The following is an 18,612-nucleotide window of genomic DNA, read 5'->3' on the forward strand; positions in this document are numbered from 1 at the left end:
CGGGCGATCTAAACACCTACTTTTGAGGGATACCAGATAAGCTTTACCACCCAGCGAGCCCTATCCCAGACCTGCCTTTCAGGGATACTAAGTTCATTAATAGGGCTCAACTAGCCCGGGTTCCCGGGCGATCTAAACACCTACTTTTGAGGGATACCAGATAAGCTTTACCACCCAGCGAGCCCTATCCCAGAACTGCCTTTCAGGGATACTAAGTTCATTAATAGGGCTCAACTAGCCCGGGTTCCCGGGCGATCTAAACACCTACTTTTGAGGGATACCAGATAACCTTTACCACCCTGCGAGCCCTATGCTAGACCTGCCTTTCAAGGATACCAAGTTAATTATCAAGGCTCAACTAGCCCGGGTTCCTGGGCCCTAAAATCACCTACTTTTGAGGGATACCAGATAAGCTTTACCACCCAGCGAGCCCTATGCTAGACCTGCCTTTCAGGGATACCGAGTTAATTATCAAGGCTCAACTAGCCCGGGTAACCGGTCGATCTAAACACCTACTTTTGAGGGATACCAGATAAGCTTTACCACCCTGCGAGCCCTATGCTAGACCTGCCTTTCAGGGATACCGAGTTAATTATCAAGGCTCAACTAGCCCGGGTTCCCGGGCCCTAAAGTCACCTACTTTTGAGGGATACCAGATAAGCTTTACCACCCAGCGAGCCCTATGCTAGACCTGCCTTTCAGGGATACCGAGTTAATTATCAAGGCTCAACTAGCCCGGGTTCCCGGGCCCTAAAGTCACCTACTTTTGAGGGATACCAGATAAGCTTTACCACCCAGCGAGACCTATGCTAGACCTGCCTTTCAGGGATACCAAGTTAATTATCAAGGCTCAACTAGCCCGGGTAACCGGGCGATCTAAACACCTACTTTTGAGGGATACCAGATAAGCTTTACCACCCAGCGAGACCTATGCTAGACCTGCCTTTCAGGGATACCAAGTTAATTATCAAGGATCAACTAGCCCGGGTTCCTGAGCCCTAAAATCACCTACTTTTGAGGGATACCAGATAAGCTTTACCACCCTGCGAGCCCAATGCTAGACCTGCCTTTCAGGGATACCGAGTTAATTATCAAGGCTCAACTAGCCCGGGTTCCCGGGCCCTAAAGTCACCTACTTTTGAGGGATACCAGATAAGCTTTACCACCCAGCGAGCCCTATGCTAGACCTGCCTTTCAGGGATACCAAGTTTATTAATAGGGCTCAACTAGCCCGGGTTCCCGGGCGATCTAAACACCTACTTTTGAGGGATACCAGATAAGCTTTACCACCCAGCGAGCCCTATCCCAGACCTGCCTTTCAGGGATACTAAGTTCATTAATAGGGCTCAACTAGCCCGGGTTCCCGGGCGATCTAAACACCTACTTTTGAGGGATACCAGATAAGCTTTACCCCAATTATGGTGTTCTTAAACCTAACCCTAGTTGCCTGCCTAATTAAAATATCAAGTCCCGTGGGTAGAGTAATTAAGGTGTGGGCACGGCGTGGGTGTTAGATCCTGCGGAAATCGCCAAGTTTTAACGTGCCCCAACCTCCGGGACGCTAGGGTTTTTTTTGGACAAAGTTATGGCAAAATCCCTAAAAAGGCGAAAAATGCCCTTAAACTCTGATTTCCCATAAAGGATTAGATAAAACTAACTAGGGGTTGAATAGGGGGTCAAAATTAAGGGCTAACCCTGTGGGAAGGGATAGCCCAGCACCCCTAGAAATATGGCTCCAAGGGACCCAGGAACGAGGATGGTCTGAGGGGTATAACCAACTTACCCTATAATAATGTCTAAGTACAAAAGTACTTCATTTTTTGGGGTTAATAGTATGTTTTTCTTTTTCCTTGGATTTTTACTTGGATTTTTACCCTGGTCCGAGGGATAATGGTTGAAAACCTACCCTCCCAAAATTGCAGCCCGATCCCCAACTTGGGGGCTGGGGATGGACTTTGAAGTGTTTTTTTTTTTAAGCCAAGACTGGCCCTAACATCTCATATCGGTGGCCAGTTCGAGCCTTTTTTCAACCCCCACCCCGGGTGCTAAGCGCCCCCTCAGAGATTTTTTCTGGGTGGGGTAATAAAGAGTGGACCCTGCCCTACGGATCTGGCAAGTTTCGCGCCTGAAATCAGCCTGGAAAGGGGATAGGATGATGTTTTACTAAGGTAGCCACTTGCCCTTAAAGTGCAGGGCTCGCTCTAAAAGGGTTTTTTCAGGGTTGTGCCCCTTTAGAAAAGGGGGTTAGACCCCTTCTTTCGACCCCAAAGGACCCCCAACATTTCAGATCGGCTCCTAAAAGGATATTACAGAAGAAGTCAAAGGCGACGGGTGACACTCCAGTTACTTCCCGGAGGCCTTGGGGAGTGGTCTTGGCCCCTAGCCCCTATTTTCAACCATGGGGCAATAGAGTGGGGCCAGGTCATGTTTGGGTGCTAAGGGGTCTTCGGTAGCCCCAAAGACTTGGGCTCAGTGAAGAATCAAAGTCGCCGACTCGCCCCAAAAGGGTGGGGCTCAGACAGATCCTTTGCCCTTGACCCAGGCACCTGATTTTTGGGTCCCGAATTGCACAATCCTTTCTATGTTGGTCCTGTAAAGGGCAACAAGATCCCTCAACGGATCTTGGAGATAGCGTCTTTCAAAAATTGCCCATTTTCACCAGTTTGGCCATTGGGGGACTTCAGTCCTGACCCCATATCTCCGCTACCCTGTACGACGCTGTTGTTTTGGGATCTCATAGGGGAGGTTTGGGGTCCCATCTCACGTGAATGTCGATTTCCTAGCACTAAGGCTTCTAGGACTTCCGGCCCTTCAAAAAAGTAGAAAAAAGTGAAAAAATCGACTTGGGCCCCACTTGACCCCTGATTTCAAGGGGCTAAATTTCCCCCGTGGGAGTCGAGGGCTGTCCCTTAAGAGGTTCCTCGCGAAAATTGGAACCCTCCAACCCCCTCGACCTTAGGCCAACGACTCTTAGAAAAAAGGTCGAAAATGGAAACATGGGGTCCATTGCGGAGTTGTTGTCAACAAACCTTTTGAGGATAGACAATGCCTCTCTAGGATTGGGTAAAACATAGATGGGGCTCAAACGCACTCAAAAATGACCCAAAATTCGAAGGTTACCATGTGGGCCCTTCGACCCCAAGGGGCAACAGACCCCATGAGGGGCGACTACCATCCCTATTAAGGGTCCTCCGGTAATTTGAGCTCTCTAGCCCCATCAGTTCCGGACCCGCGAAAAAATGATTTTGAGGTGATGACCGGGAAGGGACAAAATTCCGACTTTTCAAAAAAAAAAGGGGGGGCTCACTGGCCCCGGACCTGTTGGGATCGCGTCCCCGAAGGGCCCTTCAGCTCATACTAGACCCGGAAGCCCAAACACCCCCAAAAAGTTATTCAAAAAGGAATATCACTCGTGCGAAGAATGCTTGCATGGGGCAAATTGGCCCCATGGGGTCCGAGAGGCACCCCATGGAAGGGGCCTCGAACCGATTGGGGGCCCATTGCCCCATCCGTTCCAGAGCACCAAACCTTAAAAGAAAAGGAGTACTCCCCATGGGATTCCCGATGACCGGAGGGGTCATGTCACCCCATGAGGATTTCGGATCGCCCCCTTCCGAGGGTCCCTCTGTCGAATTGGGGACCCTTTGCCTCACTTCTGTCAGGTAGCCATTTTGGCCCTAAAACACTTAGACAATTTTCCAGGACCCAGTAGCCATTTCTGCCCTCCAAGTAGCCAAGTAGCCCTATAAAAATCACCCCTCTTTCCAGCAAGCACGGTGACCATACCTCGGGACCTAGGGACCCCATTTTCCGCACAGGAAGTCCCAGAAAGGGGCTCTGTTGACCCCTAGAAGGGCAACTCCCAACAAGGGTCGAAAGTGGATTGGGGTCACCCCTTTAGAAGGGTGTGGTCAGGGTGGGTATTTAGCCCTCTAGCCCCAATACGGCCCCATGGGGCCACAGAGTGTGACCCCAACATTTCTCGCACAGAAAGGGGTCTGGTTTGGCCCCATCCAGTAGGTCTCAGTCCTGACTATAAAAGTTTTGGCCCCATCCCTGATGGCCCCTGACCCCACTGGGGCTCTGGGACCCCACAGGGATCGAGATCGCCCCCTTCCAAGGACCCTTTTCCAAATTGGGGTATCCTAGCCTCATCGATCCCGGACCTACAGGTCTTGCACTAGAGGGTGATCACTCAGGAAAATCCTGCCCCAGGGGGCAAACTGGACCCATGGGGCATCAAGGGGGCCCCATCCAAGGTCCTTGTCCCAATTTCAGTTCCGTAGCCCCTTCCACTCCGGAGCTACAAAATTTGCAAAAAGGGTCCAAAAGAGAAAAAGGGGCTATTTCGGAGGGTTCATATCTCGGTACCCGAAGTACTTGGGGACCCTATTTTTTGCCCCCCCCCAGACCCCTCGATGGGTTCTCTTACAATCCCTGGAAAGGCAGGTCCCTAAAGTGACCCACAATAGTTTGGGACCACCCTCTTAAAAGGGTCATGTCAGGTAACATTTATGTCCCTTAGCCCCAAATGGATCCCACGTGGGCACAGAGTTGGGCCCCACTAATCTTCAAAACAAATAGGGTTAGGTCTGACCCCATCATGAGGGGCTTGACCAGTGGTTAAAAAATTCTAGCCCCACCCATGGGGACTGATGACCCCAAGGGGACCCATTTGCCCCACAGGGACCGAAAACGGACCTCTCTTAAGCCCCATCCTAAATTGGGGCCCGCTAGCCCATCGATCCCAGCGCTACACGTCTACCAGTGAAGGGTGACCCATTTTTCAACTCCGGCCACAAGGGGCAAACTGGCCCCAGAACCCTCGAAGGTGACCCCTCTCAAGGTCTCTCCCGAACTTTGAGTCTTCTGGCCCCACAAGTTTGGCAGTGACCCCTCTTTTAAAAAGGCTGTTATTCAGGTAGCGAAAATGGCCCTAAAAGGTAGTCAAAATGGCACTTAAACATAAACGTAAACAATCCCAGAAGTTTGAGAGTGAGCCATTTTTTCAGATTGCGGATCTTCCGGTAGCCAAAACGGCTATTAAAAAACGTTTAAAATCCCCAACTTTCGATTGGTCATATCTCAGGACCGAAAGTACCTAGGAACCCCATTTTTTGGCCCTGGATCCCTCGAAGGGTTCTTGGTTGATCCCCGGAAGAATAGATCTCTAAAGGGGTCGGCAATAGTTTGGGGCCACCCTCTTCAAAGGGTCATGCCGGGATAAGGTTTTTAGCTCTTTGCCCAAACTCGACCCCATTGGGCCATACAGTTGGGCCCAATAATATTAGCCCCTTAAAAATATGGGGCTGACCCCATCAAGTGGGGCTCAGTCAGCAGTCTAAAAATTCTTAACCACCCTTTGGTGACCCCTGACCCCAAGGGGGCAAATTTGCCCCACAAGATTAGGAAACGGACCCCTCTTATCCCTCAGTCCCAAATGGGGTCCTCTAGCCCCATCGACCCCAGAGCTACAAGTCCTCGAGTAAAGGGTGTCACCCTGAAACACTTGGGTCCCAAGGGGGCAAATAAGCCCCATGGGGCTCCAAACCGCTCTCCTTGAATGCCCCTGCCCAAATTTGGATCCCCTAGCTCCACCCACTCTCGAGCCCCATAACTTGCAAAGAGGGTCGAAATCGGCAAAGTGGGGCTCTGTTGGAGGGTTTATATCTCGGGACAGGAAGTAGCTAGGGATCCCATTTTTTGGCCCTGAACCCCATGAAGGGGTTCCGTCGACACCCTGAAGAACAGGTCCTTTGAGGGGCCGGCAAAAGTTTGGAGTCACCCTCTTAAAAGGGTCATGTCGGGGTAGGGTTTTTAGCCCTTTGCCCCAAATCGACCTCATGGGGCAATGCAGTGGGGCCCCATGATATTAGCCACTCAAAAAATTGGGGGCTGACTCCATCAAATGGGGCTCAGTCGGCAGTCTAAAAGTTCTTAATCCCCCTTTGGGGACCCCTGACCCGAAGGAGAAAAATTTGCCCCCACGGGTGCCTGGACCGAACCTCTCTTAGGCCCCATCCCAAATTAGGGTCCCCTAGCCCAATCAACTTTAGAGCTAGAAGTCCTTCAGTAAAGGGTGTCACTAAAAAAACATTGGCCTTAAGGGGGCAAATGAACCCCAGGGGGCTCGAAGACGTTCCCTTTGAAGGCCCCTGCCTAAATTTGGGTCCCCTAGCCCCATCTAATCTCGAGCCCCAACACTTCGAAATCGGCAAAAGGGGGCAAATTTCTAGTCTCATATCTCGGGACCGGAAGTACCTAGGGACTCAATTTTTTAGCCCTGGACCCCTCGAAGGACTTTCTGTCGACACCCGGAAGGGCAGGACCAAAAGGGGGCTTTACAATAGTTTGAGGTCACCCTCTTCAAAGGGTCATGCCGGGGTAGGGTTTTTAGCCCTTTGCCCCAAATCGACCCCAAGTGGGCACAGAGTGGGGCCCCACTAGTTCTGGAAACGAATAGGGTTAGGTCTGGCCCCATCATGAGGGGCTCGACCAGTGGTTAAACAATTCTGGGAACTGCTGACCCCAAGGGGGCCAATTTACCCAACAGGGGCCGAGAACGGACCCTTCTTACGCCCCATTCCAAATTGGGGTGCTCTAGCCCCATCGACCCCAGAGCTACACGTTTTCCAGTAAAGGGTGACCTTTCTAAAACTTCTGCCTCGTTGGGGCAAACTGGCCCCAGGGGGCTCGAGAGAGACAACACGGAAGGTCCCTCCCCAATCTTGAGTCCTCTGGCCCCACCCATTTGGCAGTGACGGGTCTTTGAAAAAAGCCATAATTCCGGTAGCCAAACCTGCCCTTAAAAGTAACCAAAATTGCCCTTAAAATGTAAAATTCTCCATTTCTCCAATGGGCCATAATTCGGTACCGGAAGTACCTAGGGACCCCATCTTCTCAAAAACTGACCCCAAATGGGGCCCTCTGATGACTCAGCGAAGGCCAGGCCTCATGAGGGGGCCAGAGTGGATTGGCATGACAACTTTAGAAAGGTAGGGTCGTGATAGGTGTTTTGCCCCTTAGGACCCCATGGGGCAACAGAGTGGGGCCAGTCCTTTTGCCACTCGGGAAAAGTCCGGTCTGGCCCCATAAACTTCGCCCCAGTCGGAATTCAAAAAATGTTGGCCCCACTTTTAAGGACCCCTGACCCCAAAAGGGCCGATTTGTCCCAAAGCGACCGAGAACGGACCCCTTTTAGGCCCCATCCCAAATTGGGGTCCTCTAGCCCCATCGACCCCAGACCTACAAGTCCTCCAGTAAAGGGTGTCACCCACTTTGGCCCCACTGGGGCAAATAAGTTCCATGGGGCTCCAAGGCGCTCATCACGAAGGCCCCTCCCCAAATTTGGGTCCCCTAGCCCCACCCATTCTCGAGCCCCAAAACTTGCAAAAAGGGTCGAAATCGGCCAAGGGGGCTCTCTTTGAGGGCTCATATCTCGGTACCGGAAATACCTAGGGACCCCAGTTTTTAATCCTGGACCCCACGAAGGGTCTTCGGACGACCCCTATAAGGGCAGGTTCTTAAATGGTCTCACAATAGTTTGGGGTCACCCTCTTAAAAGGGTCATGTCGGAGTAGGGTTTTTCTTATGTATAGCAACCATTGGTGTAGCACCAATCATCGGGGAACCAGTTTAGGTTGAGACCCAATCGGAATTCCTTGAATGTCTCGCGCACTATCATTCTCTCAACAAAGGGGGCGTTACGCAAGCTTCTCTTACCAGAGGTGGCGTTACGCAAGCGTCGCTTATACCTCTGTCAACGTTTGGAATCACGTGATAATATAATCACATGATATAAACAATTATTCTCGTTTCCTTTCCCTTTAAAAGTAGCGCACAGAACACTGGGTAGAGAATGGCGCACTATGTCGAGTGCACGAGACATTCGAGGCATTCCGATTGGGTTGGGACCTAGGTAAACTGGTACCCTGTTGATCTCGCTTCTCTCGTGTGAAGCACCAATCAGTAGGGAACCAGTTTAGGACCTAAGGTAGTCTCGTGCAACCAGACGCTCGGCTGTCTCCAGAAATCTCCGACGAGCAGAGATTTTCGTTGCAGATTTGCCGAGACAGCCGAGTGTCTGGTTGAACGAGACTAGACCTAGGTCGGGTATGACGTAACAATGGAAGCCGGGAGCGGTATGACGTAGGAATGCAAAAGCGTACAAACTCCCCGTCGAGGCCTCACTGCGTCACCTATGTATAGACATCTCCTATGTGACGCAGTACAATATACATATTTGTATATTGTGAGTCCGCGATTATCACGCGGACAAATAACACTAAAGAAGTAGTTCGTAGTTAAAGCTTGAAAATATTGACATTAAGAGCATATATATAAAAGTATGGATTTTATTTTAAATATAAAATGATCAAAAGATCATTAAAGAGAAGGGAGACTGTTCAAATTATAGTGTAAAGTAATAAACTTGTTGTTTACGTTCTTGATTTGAACTATTTACGTTTGACATTATGGTTCTTTTTTCGTCATTCTACAGTGACGTCACACAGTATACAATCGCTATCCCATAATGCCTAACTGGAAGAATTTGGTTTGTGAGCAAACGAACTCTGGCGGAAGTTTGAAGAGCGATATGACGTTAAGTCGAGCATGACGTAACAATGGGAGTTATTAGCTTTATGTCGGGAAAATAACGTTAAAAAAATTGAAATAGCAGAGAACACAATGACGTAACAATTGCAGTAATATGTGATATAGGTGTAATGGTATTTTGTAGTATGGGTGATGGTATGTGGAGTATGGGCAGTGTAATAGTATGTGGTGTATAGGTTGTAGTTGATAGTGTATGGGTGGTATACACCACATACCACCACCCATACAATCACCTATATCACCTCCTATACATACATGGTACCACTGGCACACTTATTATTAACACCTTTAAATACTACGCCGACTTGATCGATTTTTCCCTTGTCATTGCTACGTCATAGCGCTCTTGGCTTTCTCAATTTTTTCTGCGTTATCATTACAACATAGCGCTCCCAACTTCTATTGTTACGTTATATCCGACTTGACGTCACAGGTCTCTTGTATTTTTATATCATACCCTAAACTGGTTCCCCGCTGATTTGCAAGAGAAGCGAGGTCAACAGGGTACCATTTCATATCATACCCGACCTAGTTCATCCCAATCGTAACTACTCGGCTATTTCCGCAACCGCAAATGAACCTCATATGTGGATCGACGCCATCATAGTCTATTACCATGTGTACAGAAATGCAACTATGACGTCACAGGCGTACGTTACAATATGAAACGCGAGCTTTCAAATGCATTTAAGATATCATACATGTCTAAGGTATTCTACCACTATTATTTTTTACTTTTATGTTTATGTATTGGAGTGAATAAGACGTTAATGATACCAAAACTGAATCTCTGGTGAAAATATAAATAATACATTATACAAGGATTCGGTTTTGGCCTTTTAACCTAATCCACAGGCGCGCTTCCGGCGAAGAAATGCATCAATTTGATGCAATTCTTGCGCCGATCCACGTCCGAGTCTTTTTACCGGTTACAGAAAAAGGCGAGCGCGTGATCCGATTGAGTCCATCCTAATCCTACGTCATTGACATTTTACGTTATAGCGCTAATGGCTTATATTGTTACATCATCACTTGACCTTTGACCTACCTATCAATTCTGTTTATACTTACAAGGAATGTGATATTGCAGAAAAGAAGGATCAATTATACGCGTAACTCTCAATTAGATTTTTCACCCAAGATTTATAATAAATCATTTCTTTTTATGGTAATGTTGGTATATCAGTAACAATTCTGATTACATATACATGTAGTTGCAATGTCTCAAGCTCTCTCAATGCAATGATACATGCTTTTGCCCAAAATATGATGGTAGGTGACTTTAGGGCCCGGGAACCCGGGCTAGTTGAGCCTTGATAATTAACTCGGTATCCCTGAAAGGCAGGTCTAGCATAGGGCTCGCTGGGTGGTAAAGCTTATCTGGTATCCCTCAAAAGTAGGTGATTTTAGGGCTCAGGAACCCGGGCTAGTTGATCCTTGATAATTAACTTGGTATCCCTGAAAGGCAGGTCTAGCATAGGTCTCGCTGGGTGGTAAAGCTTATCTGGTATCCCTCAAAAGTAGGTGTTTAGATCGCCCGGTTACCCGGGCTAGTTGAGCCTTGATAATTAACTTGGTATCCCTGAAAGGCAGGTCTAGCATAGGTCTCGCTGGGTGGTAAAGCTTATCTGGTATCCCTCAAAAGTAGGTGACTTTAAGGCCTGGTTACCCGGGCTAGTTGAGCCTTGATAATTAACTCGGTATCCCTGAAAGGCAGGTCTAGCATAGGGCTCGCTGGGTGGTAAAGCTTATCTGGCATCCCTCAAAAGTAAGTGTTTAGATCGCCCGGGAACCCGGGCTAGTTGAGCCCTATTAATGAACTTAGTATCCCTGAAAGGCAGGTCTGGGATAGGGCTCGCTGGATGGTAAAGCTTATCTGGTATCCCTCAAAAATAGGTGTTTAGATCGCCCGGGAACCCGGGCTAGTTGAGCCCTATTAATGAACTTAGTATCCCTGAAAGGCAGGTCTGGGATAGGGCTCGCTGAGTGGTAAAGCTTATCTGGTATCCCTCAAAAGTAGGTGACTTTAGGGCCCGGGAAACCGGGCTAGTTGAGCCTTGATAATTAACTCGGTATCCCTGAAAGGCAGGTCTAGCATAGGGCTCGCTGGGTGGTAAAGCTTATCTGGTATCCCTCAAAAGTAGGTGATTTTAGGGCTCAGGAACCCGGGCTAGTTGATCCTTGATAATTAACTTGGTATCCCTGAAAGGCAGGTCTAGCATAGGTCTCGCTGGGTGGTAAAGCTTATCTGGTATCCCTCAAAAGTAGGTGACTTTAGGGCCCGGTTACCCGGGCTAGTTGAGCCTTGATAATTAACTCGGTATCCCTGAAAGGCAGGTCTAGCATAGGGCTCGCTGGGTGGTAAAGCTTATCTGGCATCCCTCAAAAGTAAGTGTTTAGATCGCCCGGGAACCCGGGCTAGTTGAGCCCTATTAATGAACTTAGTATCCCTGAAAGGCAGGTCTGGGATAGGGCTCGCTGGATGGTAAAGCTTATCTGGTATCCCTCAAAAATAGGTGTTTAGATCGCCCGGGAACCCGGGCTAGTTGAGCCCTATTAATGAACTTAGTATCCCTGAAAGGCAGGTCTGGGATAGGGCTCGCTGAGTGGTAAAGCTTATCTGGTATCCCTCAAAAGTAGGTGACTTTAGGGCCCGGGAAACCGGGCTAGTTGAGCCTTGATAATTAACTCGGTATCCCTGAAAGGCAGGTCTAGCATAGGGCTCGCTGGGTGGTAAAGCTTATCTGGTATCCCTCAAAAGTAGGTGATTTTAGGGCTCAGGAACCCGGGCTAGTTGATCCTTGATAATTAACTTGGTATCCCTGAAAGGCAGGTCTAGCATAGGTCTCGCTGGGTGGTAAAGCTTATCTGGTATCCCTCAAAAGTAGGTGACTTTAGGGCCCGGTTACCCGGGCTAGTTGAGCCTTGATAATTAACTCGGTATCCCTGAAAGGCAGGTCTAGCATAGGGCTCGCTGGGTGGTAAAGCTTATCTGGTATCCCTCAAAAGTAAGTGTTTAGATCGTCCGGTTACCCGGGCTAGTTGAGCCTTGATAATTAACTCGGTATCCCTGAAAGGCAGGTCTAGCATAGGGCTCGCAGGGTGGTAATGCTTATCTGGTATCCCTCAAAAGTAGGTGTGTAGATCGCCCGGTTACCCGGGCTAGTTGAGCCTTGATAATTAACTCGGTATCCCTGAAAGGCAGGTCTAGCATAGGGCTCGCTGGGTGGTAAAGCTTATCTGGTATCTCTCAAAAGTAGGTGACTTTAGGGCCCGGGAACCCGGGCTAGTTGAGCCTTGATAATTAACTCGGTATCCCTGAAAGGCAGGTCTAGCATAGGGCTCGCTGGGTGGCAAAGCTTATCTGGTATCCCTCAAAAGTAGGTGTTTAGATCTCCCGAGAACCTGGGCTAGTTGAGCCTTATTAAGTAACTTGGTATCCCTGAAAGGCAGGGCTAGCATAGGCCTCGCTGGGTGGCAAAGCTTATCTGGTATCCCTCAAAAGTAGGTGTTTATATCGCCCTGGATCTTGAGTTAGTTTGGTCTTAATAATTAACTCGATATCCAAAAGCAGGTTTTGAGGAATGGTCTTTTTAGTGAGTTATAATGTTGAATGAAAGTTTTGAGTTGATTTTGTGTACTGAATGAGGGGGGGGGGGGGGTAATTAAAATAATTTCTATGATTAACTTTTGATCAAAAATACCCTTCTGTACTTTCAAAAATAATTTCTAAAGATATGTTACTTTGACCACCGCTAGATATCATCAGTTTTGCTTTTAATAAGACTTCTTATTAAATATTATTTTTTTCCATGTTGCATTCGCTGTTTTATCTACTTCCTAGGGGCGAGATCGAAAGTTCAATGTCTGACAAAAAAACTAAATTCACATAGTTTTTACGTCCCCCCCCCCCCCTATCCGCCCCCACAACGACCCCCTAAACTAGATATGATGAGTGTTTAAACTATAATCGATTAACAAGTAAGAACAAACGAGTATAAATAACTCTGTATACCCTATCTTCTGTTTATTCACAAATGAAAGTGTAGATTAAAACTATCAAATGTTCATTAAAATGTAATATCGTCATGTAGTTTTAACAGTCACTTGTCTTTCTCCTTTTTCGACTAATGTGTAATCGATGTCGGATGAGAGAAACTTACAGAAGTTTTAACCCCCCCCCTCCTCCCCCTAACTATTTGAATTTAGATTTTTATCCGAAATCAATCTGTTGATCTCGCCCCTTACAGTTTTTTTTATATCAAATTTCTTACTGTTTTTAACATCTGAGAGAATTAGGGTTTGATTAATTATGTTAATTAAATAATACTCTGTATACTTTCTATCAAATCGTATTTCTCTCCATATTGCGTTCATTGCTTTATTTATTTCTTACATTTTTAATAGTTCAGCTAATTAGGGTTTAATTAGTAATCTTAATTAGTAAAAAAAATCCCAACAATTTTCTTTGCCTTCTTTATCGTAAACACATTTCTTTACGAAATTATTCGACGTACGACTTATCTTTCTATCTATGATCAGGGGCAAGTAACTCGTGGGTCACCTGCTTTTGAGGGATACCATCTAGTCATAACCCCATCTTTCCCTCCCTTCTACAATCGTATTCATTCTCAAGTCAAAGTACTTTCTCCGATTGCTATCATTACCTTAAGCGTCGAAAAGACTTCAATGACAGGCGTGTCCGAATAAACGGTTAACAGACGTCTCGACTCTAGGGAAGTTCGGCTCTAAGTGTTCTAAACATCTCGAGCGATTTTATAGTGATAAACTTCTATGGTTTTCGACATTTGTGTATCAATGTTTTATGAATATTGTAGACTATTTTACTCATAAAGCAAAGCAATGTTATCGCAAATTTTTAGGTCTACTTACAAATGTATTAACCCCGAGATCCGCCACTAATTAGTTACACAAGTTGTGTGGTTACAACAGTCTTATCATTTTAATTTCATTGGATGATAAAATAGATGACGTTAATATTTTGAATACCTTGTATACGCAAAAGAATTTAACTATACGATGTTTATTTTTCAAATTATAACTTTAGTGGCGAATGGTCGGATCCCCCGTCCCATTCCCATCCCTCACGCATAGTACTAATTATTTCCCCAGCCACTTAATGACCAGATATACACGACTATTGAATGTAAAGCACTGTTCAGTCATTGTGTACTCCCAATTAATTAACAATCTACCCTCGTAAATCATAATCGTTACGCTTCGTTGGACATGAAACCTTAAATCAATCCATTGACACTACTTAGTCAACGATTTTGTATTGTGATACATTTCTATGATTTCGGACATTTATATATCAGGATTATCTGATTTATTTATCAGTGTTCAAAAAGCAAAGTACATGTACCGTTACAACGATTTTATACCTACTTCTTATAATAACCCCCTGGATCCGCCACTAGCTAAATTAATTCTGGTGATGCCTATAACAGCGGTACATGTACTCACCTATCATTCTAACTTATTGAAAGTTAAAATAAATGTAGATATAATATAAACATTTTGAATACTATATATATAAAGGCATGCCTTCATCATATGATGTTATGATGTTTATTAACTTTAGTGGTGGATAACCGAGAACGACACCCCACCCCTACTTCGCACAATTCAATTTCTAATATTGACAAGCGGCCCATTTTGACCAGATAGACATTACCCTTGAACGTAAAACACTGGTCAGTCATTGTGTATTTCTAATAAACAAACTTCATCATTGAATACAGACCGTTAATGTTGCCACTGACACTACTTAGTCGTGAGTTGATTTTGTACGTGATAAATTCCTATGATCTTTACTCGTATGTTTCATTGCTTATTTAGAGTTTTTATTTGTTTGGTTTTTCCCCCTTCTTCTTCTTCTTCAAGAGCAAAGTATTGATATTGCAGTTTACCCCCCCCCCCCCCCCCCGGAACCGCCAGTTATTAGGTAGACGTATGGTGTTGATCTACTAATTAGGTAAATGAAGTCAATGGATATCTGCGGTAATATTTAGCGTTATTCACTTAATATTAGCTTCCTAACTATATTGAAAGTTGAAATAAACAACGTTAACATTTCGAATACTTTAAATATCTAGGATACATAATCATACGAGGATTATTTTTTAATATTTTGAAATTAGAAAAACAACTTTAGAGGCGGAGGAGCGGAAGCCATCCCTCTTCCTGCAGGATTTATGGTCCAAAATTGACAAAAGGCTCGTTTTGACCAGATAGAAATGGCACTTTCAAACGGAAAATATTGGTCAGTCATTGTGTACTTCCAATTAAAAAAACTACTCCCATTGTAACTCTACTTAGTCCCTGGTATTCTACAATGTACAATTTGAATATATCATATCTGTATGGTATAAACAGTCACACGATGTTTAGTTCGGAAATTAAAAAAAGAATGTAGTGGGGACACTGGTCAGTCATTGTGTATTCCCAATTAACAAACTACCCTTTTAAATCCTACTCGTTACGGTTCGTCAGACATGACAACATATCCGAACTAGTCTTGTATATATGGATGTACTTGTTTATTGTAATTAAGGTCTGCTTCGCAATGAAAACCTGGTATCATTGACAATTAATTTTTATTCCACTTAGTCATCGATTTTTTATGTGATACATTTCTATGATCACGGACATTTATATATATATATATATCAGGGTTGTCTTGTCAGGGTTTATTTATCATTATTCCAAAAGCAAAGTACTGTTATCACGATTTTATGCCTACTTCTTACCCCTCTGGATCCGCCACTACCTAAATAATTTTGGTGATGCCTATAACAGCGGTACTCATCTATCATTGTAACATTACAGGGCCGTAAATTAACCTTCAATTTGGAGGAGGCAGGAAATTAGGCGGGGGTCTGGGGGCCGCCCAGGCCCCCAAACGCTGAGCACATTTTGTGCACACTGAACACGTTTCGTGCAAAATCCTTGATTCTAGGGCCTTCTAAGATGTTACTTGACTAACTCATTCTAAAAGAAAGATTTGGAATGCTTTTTAAGGGAGGTATCATGTTCTTAGTTATTGGAAACAACATAAATTCTAATGAACTTTAAATTTTAATTTTTTTTGGCTCAAAAGTTGGAGGAGGCAGCTGCCTCCTCCGCCTCCATGTAATTTACGGCCCTGCATTATTGGAAGTTAAAATACAAGTAGATATAATGTTAACATTTTGAATACTTTACATATATACATGTTAAGGAATTCATCATATGATGTTTATTAACTTTAGTGGTGGATGACCGAGAGCGAACATCCCCCTCTCCCTCGCACAATTCAATTTCTAGAATTGACAAGTGGCCCATTTTTACCCTTGAACGTAAAGCACTGGTCAGTCATTGTGTAATTCCAATTAACGAACTTCACCAATTGAGTCCTGACCGTTACGCTTCGTCAGACACTAACCCACTAATACTATCTAGATACTGATTTTGTACGTGATAAATTCCTGTGATCTTTACTAGTATGTTTCATTGTTTATTTGGAGTTTCTATTTGTTTGGGTTTCCTATTTTTTTCTTCTTCAAAAGTAAAGTATTCATATTGCAATTTAACCCCCTGGATCCGCCACTTTTTTTAAGTAAACGTATAAATATAATTGTGTTGATCTATTGAGGTAAATGAAGTCAATGGATATCTGCGGTAATATTCAGCGTTATTCACTTAGCTTCCTAACTATATTGAAAGTTGAAATAGACAACGTTAACATTTTGAATAATTTAAATATTTAGAATAGATAATCGTGCGGTGTTTATTTTTGAATATTTTGAAATTTAAAAAAAAACAAAAAACTTTAGCGGCGGAGGAGCAGAAGCCATCCCTCCTCCTGCAGGATTTATGGTCCAAAATTGACAAAAGGCTCGTTTTGACCAGATAGAAATGGCACTTGAACGGAAAATACTGATCAATCACTCTACTTAGTCCCTGATATTCAAAACAATGTACAATTTCAATACTTCATATATGTACAGGAAATAATCACACGATGTTTAGTTCGGATATAAAAAAAATATAGTGGCCCAACTGGTCAGTCATTGTGTATTCCCAATTAACAAACTATCCTTTTAAATCCTAGTCGTTACGCTTCGTCGGACACGACAACATAACACATTGACCCTAACCGAACAAGTCTTGTAATTAAGGTCTTCTGCTCCCAAATGGAAACCTGAATAAGATATCATTAAGGTCTTCCGTTTCCAACGGAAGATTTCGATGTTCTTGACACTACTTAAATAAATAAAAAATAGTGGTCCCACTAGTCAGTCATTTTGTATACCCAATTAACAAACTACCCTATTAAATTCTACACGTCACGCTTCGTCAGACACGAGATCATAAGCCATTGACCCTAACCTATCTAGTCTAGTATATATGGGTTTTTTGTTATCTATGTTATCATTATGGTCTTCCGCTTCCAAAAAAGATTTCGTTGTTATTTTTGACACTACCTAGAGACATAATCTCGAACATTTATTTATCGATGATTTGTTGTTTGTTGTAATTTTTGGTGGAAGCTTTACTGGAGTTGAAATAGTTATGGTTGATATTGGAAATAGATTTTACAATGAAGAACTAATACTGTCTTCATTACTAGGAAAACTTTAGTAGCGGACTGATCAAAGCACCCACCCTTTCCCCAACCCCTCGACCAGCCATCACGTATAGTTCATTTTCCAAAATATATAGATGCAACACTTGATCGTAAAATAGTGATCAATCAATGCATATTCCTAATCAACAAAATACCTTTAAAAGTGCGACATTTAACTCTGGACACGATCAAAGTGCGGAGTTTTTTGTCTATGACAACCACATATTTTCCTCAATAAAAACACTGAAAATTTCACTCTGTCATTAAATGTACGTATACGACGCGATCTAATCAAGCCGGCATAGAGGCGCCCCATGCGAAAATTACCCTTATCAAATGTTACATACTTCGGATTTTTATTGAGCTTAATCCTAAATATTGCACATCTAGATAATTTTCCAAAAATATATGAAACTTTTTACTTGTATCAAAATTCTTTCTGTTTTATATCTTCTAAATTTTATCATAGAGTTAACTAACAGTCTCACTTGCGGAATTATGGGGTGTGGAGATCGCACCCCCCCCCCCCCATCATTTCAAAGATAAGAATTTAATGTGCTTGAAATTGCTCTGCTTCAATATTTTCCCCCGTAAGGGAGGGGAACAACCCCTCCCGAACCATCCTAACCGTGATTTGGTTAGTCCTCAATTGCAAAGCCCCTGTAGTCCAATATCCAGTATCCAGTTAATGTAGGGCTTTTACATGTAATATGTATATCAGATATGTTTTATCCCGTGGGGATCCGGTGTTGTATCATAGACACCCCCCCCCCCCGGAAAAACGGGCCCGGAATTGCGCCCCAGCATATAATTTCCCCCAAAGTACAAAGTCAGTATAGAGTCTCCCCTTTGGCGGAAAAATCGCCCTGGTATATATAGAACACCCCCCCCCCTATTTCCGGATTTCATTTGTTATAATAGTTTAAGGAAATAGATATGCGCTCATTAATATTACGATTGTAACGTGTTAGGGTTCGAAGATTTGGATGAGTCCCTATACTTATTGATATTGATCTTAAACAAATGATTAGGAAATATACGAGTCAATATATACAGATATGTGCAAGATTTCCTATCTTTATAAAAAAAAATGTACGAGTCAATATATACAGATATGTGCAAGATTTCCTATCTTTATCATAAAGAGACTATAGATCTGGATGTGACAGATCCGGGAGTACGGGAGATGTGTCCTTATACCGGACAGATCCCTTTTGTCGAAGGACTGATCAAACAAAATAAAATAAACATCAGGTGAACGTCCCCACCTTTAAAAGCTTCCCTACTAGTATACTAGACACCGTATACTGTTAGTTTCTTTATTCACCGTACCTTCGATAACTCCTTGCCAGCGTCTACTTCGG

This window comes from Ostrea edulis, chromosome 5 (genome assembly GCF_947568905.1).
Source record: "Ostrea edulis chromosome 5, xbOstEdul1.1, whole genome shotgun sequence".
In the NCBI taxonomy this organism is placed as follows: Eukaryota; Metazoa; Mollusca; class Bivalvia; order Ostreida; family Ostreidae; genus Ostrea; species Ostrea edulis.